This window comes from Mixophyes fleayi, chromosome 5 (assembly GCF_038048845.1).
Source record: "Mixophyes fleayi isolate aMixFle1 chromosome 5, aMixFle1.hap1, whole genome shotgun sequence".
Lineage (NCBI taxonomy): Eukaryota > Metazoa > Chordata > Amphibia > Anura > Limnodynastidae > Mixophyes > Mixophyes fleayi.
Window position 1 is genome coordinate 68324979 of NC_134406.1, and position 21129 is coordinate 68346107.

The 21129-nt window shown below is 38.1% G+C and overlaps 1 protein-coding gene across 2 annotated transcripts in view; it reads right to left on the bottom strand.

Annotated features, from left to right (window-relative positions):
• THRB (thyroid hormone receptor beta) overlaps positions 1–21129 on the bottom strand; it is a 295226-nt gene that overhangs the window by 219853 nt on the left and 54244 nt on the right. For both annotated transcript variants that reach the window (XM_075212342.1, XM_075212343.1), the window contains exon 2: positions 8850–8905. The gene's annotated coding sequence lies outside the window, so the exon portion shown is untranslated. The remainder of the gene's footprint in view (positions 1–8849; positions 8906–21129) is intronic.

The window sequence follows — 21129 nt, forward strand, 5'->3', positions numbered from 1 at the left end:
AGTAGTAGAAGAGGCCTGGTATACGTTGGTATGTAATACCACCACTTCTCCTACTGCCTTCATTGTAAAACTCTCAAATTCCATACACTTAAATTCTCCATACCACCAATTATAAATTTCCACTTTGACCACTGCTTTGAATACGAATTCTTTCTTTTTATTTATATCATATTACACTGCCCTGTACAGAGGATATCTAGTGATTCACACCAGTAGCTGCCCAATTGGAGCTTACAATTTAAATTTCCTACCACAGACAAACAAATTAGGGTCCTGTTTGTCATAAGCCAATAAACCTACTAGTGTGTATTTTTGGACTGCGGGAGGTAAGCAAAGCAAACTCCATAGAGATAGGAAAATGGTCGGAATCAAACCTATGACCCCAGTACTGTTGGGCAGCAATGGTAACCACCGTGCCACAACACTAATTGTAAGGAAAGGATTCAATATTTAAATCTGATCTAAAGAGTGGTTAAAAATACATATACAAAATAGAATATGTGTGACCCCCGCTGATTGGCTTAACCAAAATGGCAGACCTGGATCTTCCTTAATGCCTACATCAGGAAGGGAGAACTGAGGAGGGCGGAGAAGCATTGAGGGCCAATTACATAGAGACAGAGGAAATATATTGAATCAGAAAGAGGGAGAAGCTATATATTAAAATTGTGCAGAAGTAAAAGGAGAGTCCTGTGGAGAGAGAGAAGTCTGATCAGAATACCAGAGCCAACAAGAGAGGACGGCTGGAGAGACACAGAGATACACAATCTACACATGGTTGCTGAGGGTGTTCAGAGTTAGTGATACATTTTACTAGTGCCAGTGAACCTCCTGGTAAGCCCATTGAAGATTTCCTATTGTGGACATTCTAAGCTAGACCTTGGCAAGAGAAGGAGTCTCCTGTCCTGGGTGAATTGTGGGTGCATAAAGGACAGCAAAGCAAGATAATGTCTGGTTTGTGCTGATTGCTGCTGAGCCATACTCAGTGTCTTACTTCCATGGTGACAGATAAGTGTGCTCACTGGCAATACACATATACATACATTACACAGAGACTGAGATATAAGTGCATATCCACAATGTTTCTGAATTGTGTGATTGCCTTATTGCATATTATCTAAAGACACAGACAATTCCATCCTGTTCATATTTATTTTATGTAGGACTGTTAAAGTTATCTACTGAAGAGATGCACAATATTGACATGTTCAAATAACCCCGGCTATTCATCAAGTGCACCAACATTCATAACTGTGACCATATTGTTTGCATTAGAGCGTAAGAGTGAAAAGAATGGTGCAAGTGTAAGTGTCCTGCTGTTTACATCTTTTTTCCTGGTTTATTACATGTGGAAGGGTTGCTGACTGAGCTGTGATGACCACTCAGCCATTGTATAGGTCGGGTGACTTGTTATATTTATTTTTAAGTGTTGTGCTAAACAATTTCATCTACTTCCATTATTTTGTAACATAGTCAAATATTCTAGCTAAGTGAGCAGTGAATCCTGACAGACAAAATAAAACTGCATAAACTCGTGGGTTTATTCTCTTTGCTTGTGGCATAGGGACTTACCACAGCGACAGATAAGTAGTGGTAGTCGAGGGAAGCCATACCACAATACCATCAATATGCAATATTATTCAACATGTCACAAAATTATTAACATTTTAGGAACCTTGTTTCCACAATATCAGCAATATGCAAACATAAATCACCACAAAACATAGGTCACTGAATAAATATATCTCACTTTAAAGTTTAGGCACTGTGCTTCGGTGAAATGGATTTCACTGGATAAATACTTTGGGAGACAACCAGTTGTTAATGAGTTAATTAGACCATTATACCGTCCGCTCTAAGGACAGTGGCAGGTGGGGAATTTGACTGGGGTGGTAAACCTATTAAACTGTAATGCAGGTGTCCTAAGGCGAGCTTAGGGAGGACAGAAACTTTCCGTGGAGCAGAAAGACCATTCTGCTCCTCGGAAGGTTTCTGTCCTACCTGAACTTGCCTTAGGACAGATTATCTAGGCAAGTATTGTTTGTGCTATTTTATGATCACTTGTGTTCAGCTTCCACAGATATAATAATCAAATGAAAGGAAGCGATAAAGAGTAAGGTGCTGTGGTAAGCTAAATAGTTTGCTATGTTAATGACAGACAAACATAATGGTCGGCAAGCATAAAAGCAAATAACAGGGACCTTAACCTGGAGAGAGCTGACCGGTAATCGTGTATATAATGCTAAAATAAACAGTCACAAAGTTAGGAAACTAAAAACAATAAAAATGCACATTAAACAGTAGATAAGCCTGTAATAAAATATTGTCTGAGTACTTTTAAAAAAATGTTTTCTCATTTTATTACAAATGTTTTCTAGCATACAGGTTATAAGAGAACAAGGTTTTCTCTTCCTTTGTGGAAGCAAATCCCTACTCTAGTCTTAGAAGCTGTGTTCTGGCTGAAGGGAGAAAGGGCAGATATCAAAATAATCTACCTCAAAAGCAACATTATTATTTTAACCTTACAAACACTGGAAAACATGAATAATATTCTGCAGCTAATATCTTTGTAATGGATTAAGATCTACCCTTACACATAATAATTTTGAACCTGAGAGGATCCCTGGAGATAGGGGAGGGTGGGCAGATTTTAACCCGGAGGGTAAGACTCGACTCAGCAGCCAGTTAGGAACATTTTAAAGGAAAAAAATGCAGGTGGCCCAGGGTCTCAGCCCAAGGTAGCTCACTATGGGACGAGCCCAGGGGGCAGATGCCCCCTGCCCCTCAGCCCAGTCTGCCCCTTGCTGTAGATAAGGGACAGTCAGTAACTATGCTATTACTGAGCATCCACTATAGAATCTAAATGTTGCTGTAAACGGTACCCTCCTGCCTTGAGACTATTTTGGGATAGCATACTGCTGTGATGGTTGGTGCTCCTATATCCATGAACAGGACATAGGACAAGTGAACGAAAATGTGAAGGACTACAGTCACGTCAAACAACAAATTTATGCATTAGTGTGTATGTGAAAGCATAACATTTGCAGAACAGATACTGTTGTTGGTGTATTTTATTTGTTTATTTACACTAAAATTAAAAGAACATAATGAGCTGTGACAACACTAACATTTAACAGCTTCTTGCCTATTCTTTAACTAAAAGCCACATGACATTTGCCACAACAGAGAAACAGGGCAAAAACAAAAAAAAAGTATTATTACTGGTGAATAAAAACATTATACTTGAATATTTATAGACACCTGAGTTCAAAAGGATAGTTTTTGGTTGTAGTGAGTATGATTTTTATTCTGCTGATTTATTTGATACTGGCAAAGTAATGGATTGGATGTAAATATTAACTTTAACTTTATTATGTCTATAGTTGATCAGCGGGATAGCAAAGGTCATTCAGCAGATAAGGCAGACTGTTCATTCATGTGATGTTTCATCATACAGGAAATTCAAAACTGCCACATTTGTAGCTGGACTAACACTTTGTTGACTTGAAATAAATAAACGACAATATTTTTTTAATGTTGAGCAATTAAGTATTAGGTGAAAGACAAAACAATAACTCCCACATCCTCCCAATTAGTGTTGAACTTGCTGATGCTGCAGTTGATTCTACCTTACAATATATGCAGACATTGAATGATTGTTAATGGGACTAATTGGAGAAACCGCGGCAGGTCTAGAATTAGCTGTGTATTTTAACATATGATTTTATTAAGTGTTATCTGTACCTCTGACATAATGCATGTTAAAACAATAATAACCATCTACTAGTTTCAATGATACTTTCATCTTTTTGAGGGATTATATGTATGTAATAGACCCTAAGGTTCCTCTTTGCAAATATAACCCCTTTACCATAACCATTTTCTTTATACACTCACTGGTAAACTGTATCCAGAACTTACCTGTCCAGAAGCTAATGTCCTGTTTGAATGTATGTCATAAGCCAATGGCTGGCACGCTCCGCTGTGTAACACAGACAATGCTGTTCAAATCTGATTATAGGGCCTGTCCCACAAAGAGGGCAGGAACTTCAAGACAGAGGGCTAGATTTACTAAGCTGCGGGTTTGAAAAAGTGGGGATGTTGCCTATAGCAACCAATCAGATTCTAGCTTTTATTTATTTAGTACCTTCTACAAAATGACAGCTAGAATCTGATTGGTTGCTATAGGCAACATCCCCACTTTTTCAAACCCGCAGCTTAGTAAATCTAGCCCAGAGTCTATTCTGTACATATAGAGCCTGATTCAGGTTCCATTTGTGTAATGTGTCTTGTGTGAAATAGCTCTACTCATGCTCAGAAGTGGACCATACGCCAACGAGCACAATTACATACAATTCATGTCTGAACGCAAATGACACGACTGTCTAAAACATGAGTGGTAAGACAGGGTTGGGAAGGGTGCACAAGCGTAGGTAACGTACAGTAAAGGCATTATGACACAGATGTGGCCGATAAAAGTCCTGGGGGTAAATTTATCAAGCTGTGGATTTGAAAAAGTGGACATGTTGCCTATAGCAACCAATCAGATTCTAGCTGTCATTTTGTAGAATGTACTAAATAAATGATAACTAGAATCTGAGTGGTTGCTATAGGCAACATCTCCACTTTTCAATCCTGCAGCTTGATCAATCTACCCCCTGGTTTCTCTTAAATACCCTTCGTTTCAGCAGTATCATTTGCACCAGCTACAGGATAGGTGTAAGTGATAGTGATGACTGGCACGGCATAGTCTTTGTAAAAGTACACGTATGCATGCCATTAGCTAGCACTGAACATGTGGATTCAAGTAAGATAGACCTTAAAAACTCATATATGATCATACTGTTTACCATCATCATCATCATCATTTATTTATATCACACCAACATATTCCGTAGCGCTTTACAAATGTGACAAACATGGTAATAAACAAACTGGGTAAAACAGACTAAGGGGTGAGAGGACCCTGATCACAAGCTTACAATCTACGTTTAGAGTTGCTCATTTATTTTATAACTAGTTAAAAACTTGTCATAATGAAGCATCATTTATCCCACAAATATGGAATCACTACCAGCTCCCAAAAAAAAGAAAAAAAGACCTTAACACAATTTCTATTTCACAAATATATCTTTATATACCACAAATTTTGTGTAAATCTTCTCAGAGTCTTTTACCAATTTTTCCTGTTACATGCCACCAATAATATTAATTTTCACATCAGCGGATCACAGACAAACAAGTCAGTAGGAATTGTCAAGTACACAATAGAGTCATTTGCAAACATTTTAACCAAATTGTATGTTTTGTGTGTGTGTGTGTATATATATATATATAGGTGGGGAGCAGCGTTAGTTTTATATATATATATAGATATTATTTTTGTATGCGTTATAATGGTCTACGTAAAGCAAGTACAGTTTAGGCAGAGTATACTTGTACCCTGATTCAAATTGATTTGAATCAGCCCATAATCTCTTTTAAAAACTCTACAAAAGTCCTTTAAGCTCTGTGATATCATCAACTGTCTGTTACTGGGGATGAAGGACAGATAAATAATAATTAAGCAGTGCAAATTATTTAAGAAAGACACAAATGGTGATATAAAGAGCTCACCAAGGAATCCTAGATGGCTGTAATGAGATACAACCAGTTTTTCCATTTGGCAATTTATGGATACAGTGTAAGGGTTTGGCCACATAGATGATTATTAGTCATGCATTCTCAAAAGATTAATTTTCTAACAGAAATCTCTAATTTTGTAACTTATTATTTACTATATGCTTTGCTACACATGTGATATGTAATTGCTTCAACCATGTAATGCAGCAATTTAATTGTCTCACATGAACTTCAGGCGATCAATATGCTCTATAGAATTTTATGACACAATTGTCTTTCCAGAGATATTAGGCGATTCTGGACAAGAAGTTCTCATTGAAATAAAGAACACATAAAGATTTATTTCCTTTGATTAAAAAAACATAAATAAGAAATTGAGAAATGAAAATAATTTAATTAAGATTATATTTATGGTATTTAGTCAGGATGAGAAGAAGGTATGTTGGTTCCTCTATTGTTTTCGTAGTTGTGACAGTATTGAGACAGTGTGGCCTTGTCAATCCTTGGGTTTGGAAATGTATCCATTTCATTCAGCTAAGCCAACAACAGATTGCTTTCAAACTTCTTCCCACTATTAATCTAGGGAGAAGGCTACAGCACCAGTGATGGTATCTCCAGAAATATGGCAGCCCTGGACTTTGAAACTCTTTTGGCTCAAGTAGACAGGATAATTGGCATAAGCTCCATTTACTATTAAACTAATATTGGATAAATATACCAAGTTGTGCTTTTTTTTCTGCTAAGCCAAAATAATCTATTTCAGATGCTACTTTAAGGTACAGCAACTACTCTCCAGCACTTTGTTCATCCTGATGGACTTTAAAATATAGTAGAGCGATGAGTATCACCATTTATAAAGTCAATATAAACACTACAAATCCCACAATGCATTACTCAACATAATACCACCAGATGGATTCAGTACGTTGTACACAACCAATTCTATTAACAATTAACTTTGTTTAGCAATGTCTTTGACATATAAATCAAAGTTAATGTCAGTGACAAAGGCTAATCCCATGTAAAATAACAATGATCCAGAAACAGTGCCAATAAAATATATGGCAGCTCAGAGGTGGAAAAAAATAAGTCACAGATCAGCAATTTAAAACTTAAAACACAAATCTTGAAGAGATACCATATCAATAGGCAACAGCATAAACAGATCTTAGATGTTTTGTCCACAGCAGTGGAGACATATTTTAATCCTAATATATTAAGTTTCATGTCACTTCAATTCCTCTGTATTTTCATATTGAAACACTAGGCATTATACATTTATTTAAAGAAGAGATATTTATAGAATTATACAAATGTTGAGGTCAGGTGTCTTTATATTATGTAATTACGTATAGGTATGCAGACAGTTTAAAAGACTAAATGGGGCCAATTCAATTAGCCATAGTAACCTCACGTCTACGTCTCTGCACGGATTGGCAGCAATTACGATAAAGGAAACCTTGTTCAGTGAAGATAATTATATACAACATCACGTAATAGCCGCATGGTAACAATGGAACCTCGCGACTAATTGAACCAGCCTCAATGTGTTTCTTTAGTATAAATGTACTCCTCCCAAAGGGGCCTTCTATTACATTGCAGTAGGATGTTAGACACCTTGTGCTATATGATTGGACCTGGTGAGGGTCCTGAACTGAGAGGATTGTACTGGAAAATTTTGCTGTAGCCTCTGAGAAAAAGGGGAGTGCTGAAATTGCTGCAGGCAAAGTGATGCAAAACATTATCTAAAATGCAGTGTTTGACCTGTACGCAGCAACAGCCTGAGTCCAAAGAACTGTAATATATCCCTGGAATACCACAGCATGTACAAGGAATAACCAAAACCACCTATGTCTTATGTCCAAATAACTAATGACTTTCATCAGTAAAAACAACATAAAAACTACAAGTTCGCAAAAGCACTTTATTTTGTTTACATCACCCAATAAGTGCTACGGGGTAAGTACCTCCTGAGTAGGGGGTGAATTACTGAAATAACATACTGCACACTCCTCACTAACAACTCTCCTCCTCTCTGTTAATCACTCCCATTTACAAGACTTCTCCTGCGTCACTAATTACTCACTCTGGGTCATTAAGGAGAGCAAGGCAAAAAAGGAGTAAATTTGATTCTGGACAAACCATGTTACAATGTAAGGGGTACAAATTAGTTTATTATTTTGCATGTAAGGTAAAGACTGTTTTTTCATGTAGCACACAAATACTTGACAATTTATTTTTAGACTGAAAATTAAAGTTGATCTAGGGCATGCTAAACCCCAACTACAAATCTGTCCCCACATTTTAAATTTACCTCTTCCTCCAATGCAACATGGTTTTGCCCCAGGTGCAAAGTTACTCCTTTTATTTTTTTGCTTTGCTCTCCTTAATGACTCAGGCCTTCAGCTTCCAAATCTTTAAGTGCTCTCTGAAAACCCACCTATTATCTGAAGCCTACTCAACAACCACCTCGCTCACCCCTTCCCAATCATTCTTAGGCACATATATACAGCTGTCCCAAATACCAACCACTTGCTCTTTGTCTGTACCTCTATACCCACTACAGTGTAAGCTATCAGGAGCAGTGACCTTTCCACCATTATTTCACATCTGCACTCATTTTGCCACTACCTCTTTTTAATACACACTGTTACCCCGTCTAGCTCTGTGCTTCACTTTACAACTGAAGAATAGTGCTAACAGCCTAAATAAACCCAATTGAGAATGATTATATGAAGTAACTTCTTGACTAAGGGCTTTAGTGACCAGGTTCAAGTATCCTGCTCCTCCCCCCTGGCCCCCATTTCCTTAGAGGCCAACTCTTTCTCCAAAATATTATAAGATATGTTACCACAACAATAGATACATTGAATACACAACCAGATCATCAACATGTTTGTCTAGGAAGGCAGTTCACCTTGATCTTAAATAACCTATGTTTACAAAATGGTTTGGTGGGATGAGAGACTCCATGAAAAAAAATTTGTTATGGATCTCTTGGTTCTATTAAGAGGGTCCCAAAACCTGGAGCACCAATTTTATTAACCACTTTATTCATTTACACCAAATGTAAAACGCAGTGTGTGAAAAAACACAAAAAAGACAGATAGACTTATACTAACACACCGTGGTACATAATCAAGTGAGCTGTATTATTTTCAATATCAAAATAAAGTATATGCTTAGACATTTTTGCACATATATACATTTCTGAAATAAACACTTACTAGACATTCACGCCCATATTCCTCACATGGATGAGCTGCAAGGTGACTTCTGTTTTCTAAAATGAAAAAAGAGGATATTAGGTAAATATTGAGACTTGCACTTTAAATCTTAGCGGAAATTCAGAACAATTGCAGTTAAATACATGTAAAGCTACGCCAAAACTCATATTTTCTATCAGTAGAAATGAAAATTGATAGCAGGCCTCATTCAGGTTACGCAATGAAAATAAACTAGAAGTTGAAACAAAAATGTTTTTACACAGCTTGCTGTGGTGACACATTGGCTTTGAGTATTGAACAGATCAATTCTTCTACCACAATTCTGTTCTACCAAGGGACAATTACATAAATGTACATAAATCCAATCAAACAACAATCCATAATAGGTATGCGAATCAGTTTCAGGCACCATTGTGGAGATCCTTATATACTATAGGCTGGTCATTTAAAGGTTGGTGTTCCTGGGAGATCATCATCATCATCACCACCGTTTATTTATATAGCGCCCCTAATTCCGCAGCGCTGTACAGAGAACTCATTCACATCAGTCCCTGCCCCATTGGAGCTTACAGTCTAAATTCCCTAACACACACACACACTAGGGTCAATATTGTTAGCAGACAATTAACCTACCAGTATGTTTTTGGAGTGTGGGAGGAAACCGGAGCACCCGGAGGAAACCCAGGCAAACATGGGGAGAACATACAAACACCCCACAGATTAGGCCATGGTCGGGAATTAAACTCATGACCCCAGTGCTGCTAACACCACTACACCACTGTGCATTGCAATAAAACAAGTGCCATGTGAAACAGAGGATGATTAATTTACCAGAATAGTATTAATCTTCTAATGTTCACAAAATTGTTTATTCGCATGCCTAAAATTATCACAAAATTGCAAGAAGTGACTACAAAAGGATATTTACGTTGGATCATCTAGTACACCTCTTTGACATGTGTTTGGTTTTATCGTCACGTGTGGCTTGTTAAACTTCAAAGGAGCTATATAAATAAATGTTAAAAGTCATAATAACAGTAGGCCGAGTGGGGCACAGTATAGTGGCTAGTGGGCAAGGAAGGGTCCAGTCTAGTGGCTAGTGGGCCAACCTGGGAACTATGCGGTGGTTAATGGGCAAATGTGAGCCAAATCTGTGTACAGAGGGATAGCTGGATTCAGGCTTGTGACTATCAAGAAAATTTTAGCACACTTTGGTGGCTAGTGGCAAAGTGTGACCCAGTGAGAAGACAAGGCGAAGTTGGGCCTAATATGGCGACTAGTGGACATAGGTGGGTAAAGTCTGGAAACAAATGGGAAAAGCTGTGCCCAATCTGGTGCATAGTGGGCCAGGATGAGACAAATGTACATCAGTATTTATACGTTTGCACTGAGAGATTTATTCAGTAATAGATCTATAGGGTTTGGCTTTGGCACACCAGTGAGTGTTTCCTGAGCTGAGCAAATCTAGTACATGAGCTCCTCATGGTTATGCTAGTTTGCGGGAAGCAGCGTTTATTAATTACAAATATATGTTATGTTGGCGTTCCGCATTGAAATGTAGACAAAAAAGGTGTTCTATTTATTTCCACTTTAAAAGAAAGAAATACCATTTTAACTTTTCTGCTAACAGCACTTAGCAGAAATATGTTTAAAGGCAATGAGATTTGAAAGCAGTTCAAATTTTGTTGCGTGTAAGAATTCATGATGTAAACCGTGTCTTTGCACAACAGTCCGGCTGGCACGCAGTAGTAGGGTAGTAGGGTAGCAGATTTCCTTTTTTTATACTTTTTCTAGATTGCACTTCCTACAACAGTGTCTTTAAATAAAAAATGGATGCTGCCATTGCTCATTACTGTAAATCTTATGCAAACTGTCCTGCTCACATTACAATTCAACTATAACTCATGTACTTTTCTTCTAGATAGAATTAATTGTGCAACTCCAGGGTCAGATAATGAATCAATATTAATATATACAGGAAATTTCTATTGCCGACTGGAACAAATGCAAATATTAGCTTTTTAAGTAAATTGCCGCATTTGTATGCTTGTAAATCCAGAGACAAATATAAAAGAAGTCTGGAAATAAGTGGCCAAGTTCCTGTTCTCCAGCTCTGTTTCTGGCGTTGGCCTCCCTCCAGTCTGTTAGATATTGCAGATGATGTTCTCGCTATCATTTCTATAAACATACATGCAAATAAAGCATAAAAGTTGTGTTGGAATTAGTGCATATGTAGATGCTTAATTGACCAATTTACAGGACTGGCTTCAGGGACATTAAACACTCACACTTACGTCAGCCTCCTTGCTCTCTGTCAGTATTCTCAGCCAATGGGAACATTTCAAATATTAGTCATCCACATCCTTTCACCAATCACAAACAAGTAGCAATTCAGGCAGAGGTGTTCACAAATATCAAGATTAAAGGTATTCCTACAGTTCTGTATATGTTAAAAACTGGTCAGTAGCTGTAAATATGTTTATAGAGGCACATACAGCAGAACATGCAATACAGTGGTATTAAATCTATTTACCTATTTGGTCTGTATACCTAACATAAAGTTTCAAACACAGTAACTGTAATTTACTAACATGTAAAAATGTATCCACATATAAATAGATGCACAACAACCTTATTTTGGAAATGCCCCATAAAATTAGCCTGTCTCTACTTTGGTAGAAAAAGTTAAAAAAAACTCACTACAAAGTCCAGACTACTAAAACTTTAGGACCATACCCAACTGTAAAGAGCTGTCAAGTATCTGACTATATAAATAAATGTTAATAGTAATGTTAAAAATGCCCTTCATTAAATTGTAGATTGTTGTCTCTGATTACTGCTCATTCTCAGCCTGTTATGTATTAAATTAATCATGATAATGAGTATGTCTATTGCATGCATCACTCTTGAATGTGTGAATCTTTTTATTACATGTTTACAAATGTGTCTGTATAGTAAAAAAGGCCATCTCATTAAAAGTACATAATGACTCCCAATTACCATCACTTCCAGAGCACCAGTAAAATATAAGTAATTTTGCAGATAGAAAGAGGATCTACCCGCTGGCATCTCATTTTATTACCTCATCCCACAAAAGAAAGCTCATTTTTGCATAGAGGTGGTTGAAATGTTATTATCTTTTATTTATATAATACCAATTATATTATGCAGCTCTGTACAGAGAATATGTAGTCATTCGCTTCAATCCCTATCCCATTGGAGCTTACACTCTAATTCCCTGCCATCTTGTCAGTCAATTAACCTATCAGTATGTTGGAAGGAAACTGTAGCACCCGGAGTAAACCCACGTAAATAGGGGGAATATACAAACTCCACACAGGTAGGACCCTGGATGAAATCGAGCCCATGACCCCAGCACTGTGAGACAGCAATGTTAACTATTGTACCAACATGTACCAATATGTATCCAGCCCACATTCAGCTACCCTTTACACCCCATGCAAATGGCACAGATCCAAATGCCTCCAATAAGAAATAGATTTGCACAAAATAAGCACATTGTATGACTAAGTGACAAATGAGTTTGAGGACGCATTTTGTAAATGACCTTTAATATTATTATTGTTGTCACTCCTATGCTGGAATTGGCTGAGAACTAGTGGACTATTTTTACTGCTATCATGCTAGGTATCTCTTTAGCTTTCAATAGAAATGTACAGAGATAATAAATTATACTGCTGATGAGGGCCGCAATGAGTGTTGGCATCCAGGGAACAAGGCTGAGAGTGTGATCACAAGTTCTCAATGGGATTAAGGTCTGAGGAGTATCCTGGCCCAAAATTTTCGATGTTTTGATCCCCGAGCCACTTAGTTATCACTTTTGCCTTATGGCAAGGTGCTCCATCATGCTGGAAATGGCATTGTTCTTCACCAAATTGTTCTTGGATAGTTGGGAGAAGTTGCTCTTGGAGGATGTTTTGGTACCTTTATTCATGGCTGTGAGTGAGCCCACTCCATTGGCTGAGAAGCAACCCCACACATGAATGGTCTCAGGATGCTTTACTGTTGGCATGACACAGGACTGATGGTAGCGCTCACCTTTCCTTCTCTGGACAAGCATTTTTTCCAGATGCCCCAAATGATCTGATTCATCAGAGAAAATGACTTTACCCCAGTCCTCAGCAGTCCAATCCCTGTACCTTTCAGTCTGTCCGCGATGCTTTTCATGGAGAGAATTGGCTTCTTTGCTGGCCTTCTTGATACCAGGCCACCTTCCAAATGTCTTTGCCTCAATGTGCATGCAGATGCACTCACACCCGCCTGCTGCCATTCCTGAGCAAACTCTGCACTGCTGGTGCCCCGATTCCACAGCTACATTAACTTTAGGAGACGGTCCTGCCGCTTGCTGGATGTTATTGGGCACTCTGAAGCCTTCTTCACAACTATTGAATCTCTCTCCTTGAAGTTCTTGATGATCTGATAAGTAGTTGATTTAGGTGCCATCTTACTAGCAGCAATATCCTTGCCTGTGAAGTCCTTTTTGTGCAAAGCAATGGTGATTGCACGCCTTTCCTTGCAGATAACAGGGGAAGAACAAGGATTTCAAGCACCACCCTTCTTTTAAAGATTCCAATCTGTTATTCTAACTCAATTAGCATGACAGAGTGATCTCCAACCTTGTCCCTGTCAACACTCTCACCAGTGTTAATGAGAGAATCACTGACATGATGTCAGCTGGTTCTTTTGTGGCAGGTCTGAAATGCACTCGAAATGTTGTTTTTGGGATAAAGTTCATTGTCATGGCAAAGAGGGACTGGAAATTAATTGCAATTCATCTGATCACTCTTCATGACATTCTGGAGTATATGCAAATTGGCATCATAAAAACTGAGACAGCAGACTTTGTGAAAAATAATATTTGTGTCATTCTCAAAACTTTTGGCCATGACTGTACATTGACAGTTCATAAATGAACTCTATTTCCATATAACTAAAATAATTTATATTCACAAAAAACACAACACTGCATTATTTGTAATAAATAGTGATAATAGCCATGTTGAATCCATTTATCATATAAATCTGAAATAAATATATTATAAGTTAAAACTATAGTAATTGTCACATTATACATACTGGATACTTAACTAAAGGTGGATAAAAGGCTTGGATACAATTAACTGTCTACTGAAGTCAATAAGAATTATTTTTTTTAATTTATAGATCTTTATTTGTTTTATTTCACATGAAAGGAGCAAATTTGTCAGCTTTACCATTGTAGCTGTGTTACATTATGTTGCACCTCATGAAAAAGTTCCATACTAAAAAGACTTAAGACTTAAAACTAGTATCAATAATTTTGGATTATAATTTCTTATCTAGCTTTTATGTTCAACAAGACAAATTAAAATTTTTCGACCTGTCTGACCAACGTAATCTAACCCACACAAGCATTTGAGGATGTAAACAACATCTGAACATTCACAGGTTGGAAATTCACTACATGAAAGTGTTATACCTTTGGTGTTGTCAAATAATACCACTTTTATTGATAGATTTAATAATCACTGAAAATGTTTGTCTGTTTGTTGAACTCTCTTAGTTTCAGCCTTAACTGCATAGTCACTCATATTTTAATTTCTTTTGAAAACTATTTTAGGGTTATTTACAAATAATGTCTCAAAAATTGTATCATTCTGTAATAAAGTCAAGTTGTAGTATAAAATATATATAATCTTTGCGCTATTGGTATTGCATGTCAGGAATCCGTTCTTTCTTTTTCTTACTACCACTCAATAATTCTGATGGATATGTACGTCTCACCAATTCCAGTTTTTCCAAGGGAGATCAATTACAGCCTCTTTTAATTAGTCTATTTGAAGAAAAAGAACATCTAAGAAAGTTATCCTGTCATCACTGACAGAAAAATTCAATTTCATTGATGTAAGAAGTTAATTATCCATCATCAAGTGAAATTAATAAACTCTTTTAGTTCATACTCGTAATATATTGTCAATATATCTTAGAAAAGTATACAACTTTTATAGACTAAGGGGGTATATTTACTAAACTGCGGGTTTGAGAAAGTGGAGAGGTTGCCTATAGCAACCAATCAGATTTGAATGACAGCTAGAATCTGATTGGTTGCTATAGGCAACATCTTCACTTTTTCAAACCCGCCATTTAGTAAATATACCATTAAATGTTCATGTTTGTGCCTTGTATCCTGTTCAAAGGGAACAAAATTAATTGTTACATTTTTTTAAAATAACTGTACAATAATTTTGACCAAACTAATTCAATCCCAGATTGTTCCAATGGCATACTATATATATCCATTATAAGGAACTTTGATGTAGAATGGATAACAATCTTAGCTAACAAACATTTATTTTGGATAGTATATCATTACTACCATTTATGGAATATAACAATTGGGTACTGTCTTTACTGGGTGGAGGAAGTCATTAATAAATCCTATAGTACATACCCATAGAGTTGGGGAGTTTAAATCTTTGTGCCAAGGTTTCCAGCTTGTCAACATTTATCCATATACATTTTTTTTCTTGTAAATGTTCCCACTTTTAATATGGACAGATGCATATTCTCATTCTCTATATTGCATGTAGTTACACTGTAACATACATGTCTTTGCATCCCTGTCATATCAGGTGCTGTGACACTGTGGATGTTCAGGTATATGCCCATGATGCACTTCTTCCTTGTGCTTTAAACCCACTCAGTCTATTGTCTGATAGATAAATATATATATATATATATATATATACAAGTTAACCCGTGCATGATACTCATGCATTCTAGTCAAATCAAGCTACTTAAGGTGTTAAAAAGGTTCTTGTCATGCATTTGGGCCATAGCCCAGGCCTCAACCACCAACCACTCCCCACTGTCACCCCCGGCAACCACCAACCACTCCCAACTGTCACTTCTCCTTCAAGAAATATATATATATTTTTTTTTAAATCTTTATAAACACTTTTAACAATTAACAAATTAAATTAACAAATTAAAAACATCTTAGTATACCAAATTTCAGCCCTTTCTGAATTTTTTTTTCCACACACACTAAGAATTTAGTAGGTCAGTGTATAACTCCGCCCAGCAGGTGGCGCTGCAGCTTGGTTTTATTTTTTCCACACACAGACAGACTAACACACGCCACTAGACATTTATATTATAGATATATATATAGTTATGTAGTTATATATCTATTTAACTCAACAATTCATGCTCAAAACCTTAAGAGTTGGTCCAGAGGAAGGCAAACTATCCAAGTCATCCACGTTAAGCTTATGCAATTTGCCTAAGAGCCCCAAAAAATCTGACCACGTATTGGCGATTGGTCTACTTTCTGATCATATATGCTCTATTTTCTGTTTTGCTAGGAGGATATCTAGCAATGTCTGGCACTGTGAGAGCCTGTTTTAAGCATTTCATAGTTTTACAGTTTTCACTACAAATAACTATTTTCATAGCTGGAGATCAAATATATTTTCTTCAAATCACTAGGGATGGGCTTGAATGATACTGGCAGTGAAATGCCAGAGGATTTTCTGTAGGGGCTATATATTTATATATACACAGTGATCATATTGCGCCATAAAATCTAGTATATATGTTTCTAATCTAGGTTAACGGCATTCTCTTGGTGAATTGGTTTCAAAAATTAGACTGCATGTTTCAATTTAGGCCTTACCTCATACTTGCCAAATTTATGTTGGCCACTTCCGGAAGTTCCTGGAGGGCAGGAGGGGCGGAGCATCACAAATAGTGTTATTTGGCCTCGCCCCCAGTGACTAATGCCTGTTTTGGGTCTTTTAACAGTGGTGAAAAGACCCAAAACAGACATTACGTCACTGGGAGCAGGGACAAAATTATGCAATTTGTGAAGCCCTGCCCTCTCCGCCCATACATGCCGGCTCTAATCTGTCATATGCGGGAGAATTGCCTGCTCTCACAGGATTCCAGGAGACATACCCGGACTTCGGGAGACTCCCGGACATTCCAGAAGAGTTGGCATGCACGCCTTACTTACACTTTATACATTAAAAATATATTTTACATTACTTCCTGTTGCCAAGTCTATGATCTATAGATGTAAATGTTATGTGGACGCTGGCATGTTAGTAGGGGAGGTTAATATTATGTGGGGACTGGTGTTTGCAAGTGGGAGGTATAATGTTTTATAGGGACTGGTATAAGTGTGGGGGATTAATGTTATGTAGGAACTGATGCCTGTGTGTATGAGGTTATTGTTGCTATTGATTTAATGTTGGATCTGGTTGGGGAAAATAGACCTATTTATTAAATATAAATGTTATTTAATGTTTGGATGGCTAGAGTGAAGGACACCTAACTAATTAAAGTGGATGTTATTGTTATAATGTCAGAACTGGTTGGGGGAGGGAGGCCTAGAGTGTTCACCACTCGTGGCTCGGCTTCCTAGGAGTTGAATGATACCTATCTCTTTTTCAAACAGGGTCCTAACATCCAGCCAAGCAGCAACTGAGCTTAGGACACCAGCAGCAACAAGTAGTCAAAGCTGCAAGAACAGGTAGGAAAGAACAGTCCTGATTGAGGGAAATGTCCTAATCTATCAGAACTGGAATCTCCTGGTCATAAAGGGTGATCCGTGTGCACCAATTATTGGCTATTCAGAGCTGCCTTCCTCAATTGGATAACCACAGAAAAGTAATATAAAATTATTTCATTCATCACACAACTAGTATCATTAGTTTGGTTATAGATCTGGACCCAGGTATGCCAAGGAAAGAACACATTCACATATCATCATGTACTAACAGATTGTTATCTATAATGAGTAGTAGGAAAGCACAAAGTTGCAGGTCTACAGTGCTAAATTTTGCATGACAAACATGAATTTTGCAGCAGAAGTGCAGCATTTAACTTTATCTGATGCAGTGGCGGATCCAGGGGGGGGGCGATCGGGGCATTCGCCCCCCCTAGCAGCAATAAGCTAGGTCCCAGCCGCCGATCAAAATGGGAGGGGCGGGGCTAAGCGTGAGCGGGGGGGCGGGGCTAAATGTGGGCCAGCCAATCAGAGTGGTCCTAGCCGGCGATCACAACGGGAGGGGGCGGGGCCAATCACAGGTGGAAGGCGGGGTTTAACGCGGGCCAGCCAATCAGAGCAAAGGAGGGGCGTGATTATGCAAAATCGCCCCCCCTAAACATAAAGTCTAGATCCGCCCCTGATCTGATGGAAGGATTAGGGCAGATTAGGCCTTTGAAAACCAAATGATTGCTGGGCACACTCGACCTCCTGCTGGTATAGATATTAAAATGATATTTAAAAGATAGGGAGACTGCAGGGCTGTAACTAGGGCTATGCGATAGGAGCGACCGCCAAGGGCGCAACTCTGAACGGGTGCACGGTTTATGAATATTTAAGGTCATTTGGTTAAAATTGAGAGCTAGGGTAGTGGCATATTTCTTCCTTGTCCCAGGGGCTAAAATTGTAAGTTACAGCTCTGGGAGATTGCATCTATGGGTCCATTGCTTGGTTTGTGGGCGGATGCAGAGATTTTTTTCTGGCTGTGCGAATGGCTTTGTCATTCATCCTTTGTCAGTGGCATATACTGGGTCACTAGTTTGGACTATTTCCCAGTTGCCATCTAACCCTGCTAATAGTGGGTTTATTTGAAAGAATACATTCTAATCACCTACAATATAGGGACATATCAAATGAGGCCACAGAGAAATTTCCATTGGATTACAACTTGCTGTAATTTCCATGAACAGCATAGCTAGCACTAGAGGGAATTGTAGTTATTTTAATAAGGAACCTCAAGTGTCTTATTAGAAGACACACATTTTACAAATTACCCACGCCATGGCTTCTGTGTGTCATCCACACTGCAGTAACACCATATATTTCACCAGGAAGGGAACTTGTTTATGAAGTAGATTTTATATCACTGTTTTTGTCTGCTGAGGATTGTGCAAGTTGTGACCTGATAGTTTAATCTACACACCAAATGTGAAAAACAGATGTATTTAAATAACATATGAAAGGAATGCTTGTAAATCTGTTGATATTGTAAGAGAAATTGTAAAAAAAAAATGTGTCCTGAGATGAAGTTCAAGTTATGTGGCAGTTTCTGTCTTCAGAACACAGCCCCACCAGAATAATGCCTGCTGACAGTATTCTCAAGCACAGAAGACAATGATTAACTGAAACGTAGGGAATAGCACAGAGTTGTAAGAAAAATATATACTTCTCTATACAGTGAAAACGGAATTACGTTCATCCACAATCCAGCAATGGGACTGGAACACTGATCATTTACTTCACTCAACTCTTTTTATTTTATTTTACAATGTAGATTGCATTACTGAGTAATATGTCAGACAGGTTGGGGATTTCTGGAAAGACACCCTAGGTTTGGGCCAAGGGCAGCAGAATAGCAGGAAGCGACAGGTTGCCCGTTGTTTAATGATTTTACCACTTTTAATTTTAATCCCATGTGCAGCATACCTGCCAACATAAACTATCAATTATCATTATAATTGTATTTACAGGTAGAATAGATCATACCTGCCTACTCTCCCGGAGTTCCCGGGAGGCTCCCGAATTTCGGGCAGTCCTCACGGACTGCCGGAAGAGTAGGCAAAACTCCCGAAATTTGGAGAAATGCACGTCAGTAAATGGAGGGGGCGGGGCTGAATTGTGTCATTAAGCTCCGCCCCCTCCATTTAATGCCGTGAATTTCGGCTTTTCTATAGTGGGGCGGGGCTATGGTGACGCGCAATCTTAAAAGTGGGCATGTATGGAATAGATTATTTATACAGATACATGGCTGATGGTCTTGGTGGTACCCAGGGAAAGGAAAGGGCGAATCTTGGCAATGTTGCGAAGGTGGAGGCGACAGGAATGGGCAATTAACTGGATGTGGGGAGTGAAATTGCGGACGGAGTCAATGATGACCCCCAACCAGCGTGCATGAGGAACAGGGGAGAAGGTAACACTTTCAACCTTAAGGGAAATCAGAGGAGGGGATGTGACGCTAGGTGGAGGAAAGACGATAAGCTCTGTTTTGGATATGTTGAGCTTGAGGTAGCATCCAGCCATCCAGGTGGAGATGGCAGCGATCCATTTGGACACGCAGGAGAGGAGGGAGAGAGGGCAAGGGAGGAGAGGTAGATTAGCATGTCACTGGCATAGAGGCGATTTTGAAGGTCAAAAGAGTGAACGAGATGACCAAGAGAGGAGGTGTAAAGAGAGAAAAGTAATGGGCTAAAAAGATGTATAAGATGCAGCCTAAAGGCAAAACAATCAACTTGGTATTAAACTGAACAGGATATATGGACAATACACAAGAACAAAACATAATTATTTGATTTTCAACTAACAGTCCGTCCCTTTCGATTCCAAGTTATTAGCATTAGTTCTGCTGAATAAAGTAATGAAATCACCATATGTGCATTTACAAATGTAAACAATATTAGTATTAACTACTAATCAATGATTCAAAAATAACACTGCAATTCAAAATATATCCCTCAAACAGTTCCACAAAGAAATAATTTTTCAATCAAAATAATCACATGACATTTAGGTCAGTCTCCATAAACTTTGAAAGAGTTGTCACCGATCTTTAATTACAATTTGTACATCAAAAATAAATAAACATTACCATAATAGTTATATAGATTGATAAGTAATAATTAATTGATGTATTAGTAAAATACATTAACTGACCTGGTGTTATGCTGCACTCTATATAAATGTAAGATACCAGTGCTGAGCACAGGGGTATAAGGTTTCCCTGATTTAAACTTGTATTGGAGCAAGGAGAACTGATCTGACTTATCCATGATACCCACTGGTGTTAGGATTATGTTAATGACACCGCATGTCCAATACAATCACCTTGGACATGCACTGGAAACCAGAACATGCACTTGTTGTTGGGAATGGAGATGGGGATTCACTGGAGGACAAACCATTGACCTCCTTGCTATCACTTGAGGTGAGAACGAATAAATTATACTTGCCCACAAGTCATATTTGTATTCTCCCCCATTCTGCCCACTTCCTAGTGAAGTGGGCGTCAATGATTGAAGTCATAACGAATCACATCATTTTGGCCCACACCTTGCATGGCGAAATGACACCACACCGGGAAGGGGGGCAAAATTATGCATTTCGCTTAGTCAAAACCCCCTCCACACTTGCACTTCCCCTTCACAATGCTCTCAAACGCAAGAGCAAGCTGGTATGTGTTCATTTGATTCAATATGTTCCATCCTAAACCCCATTACAGGCTTTTAATAGCAT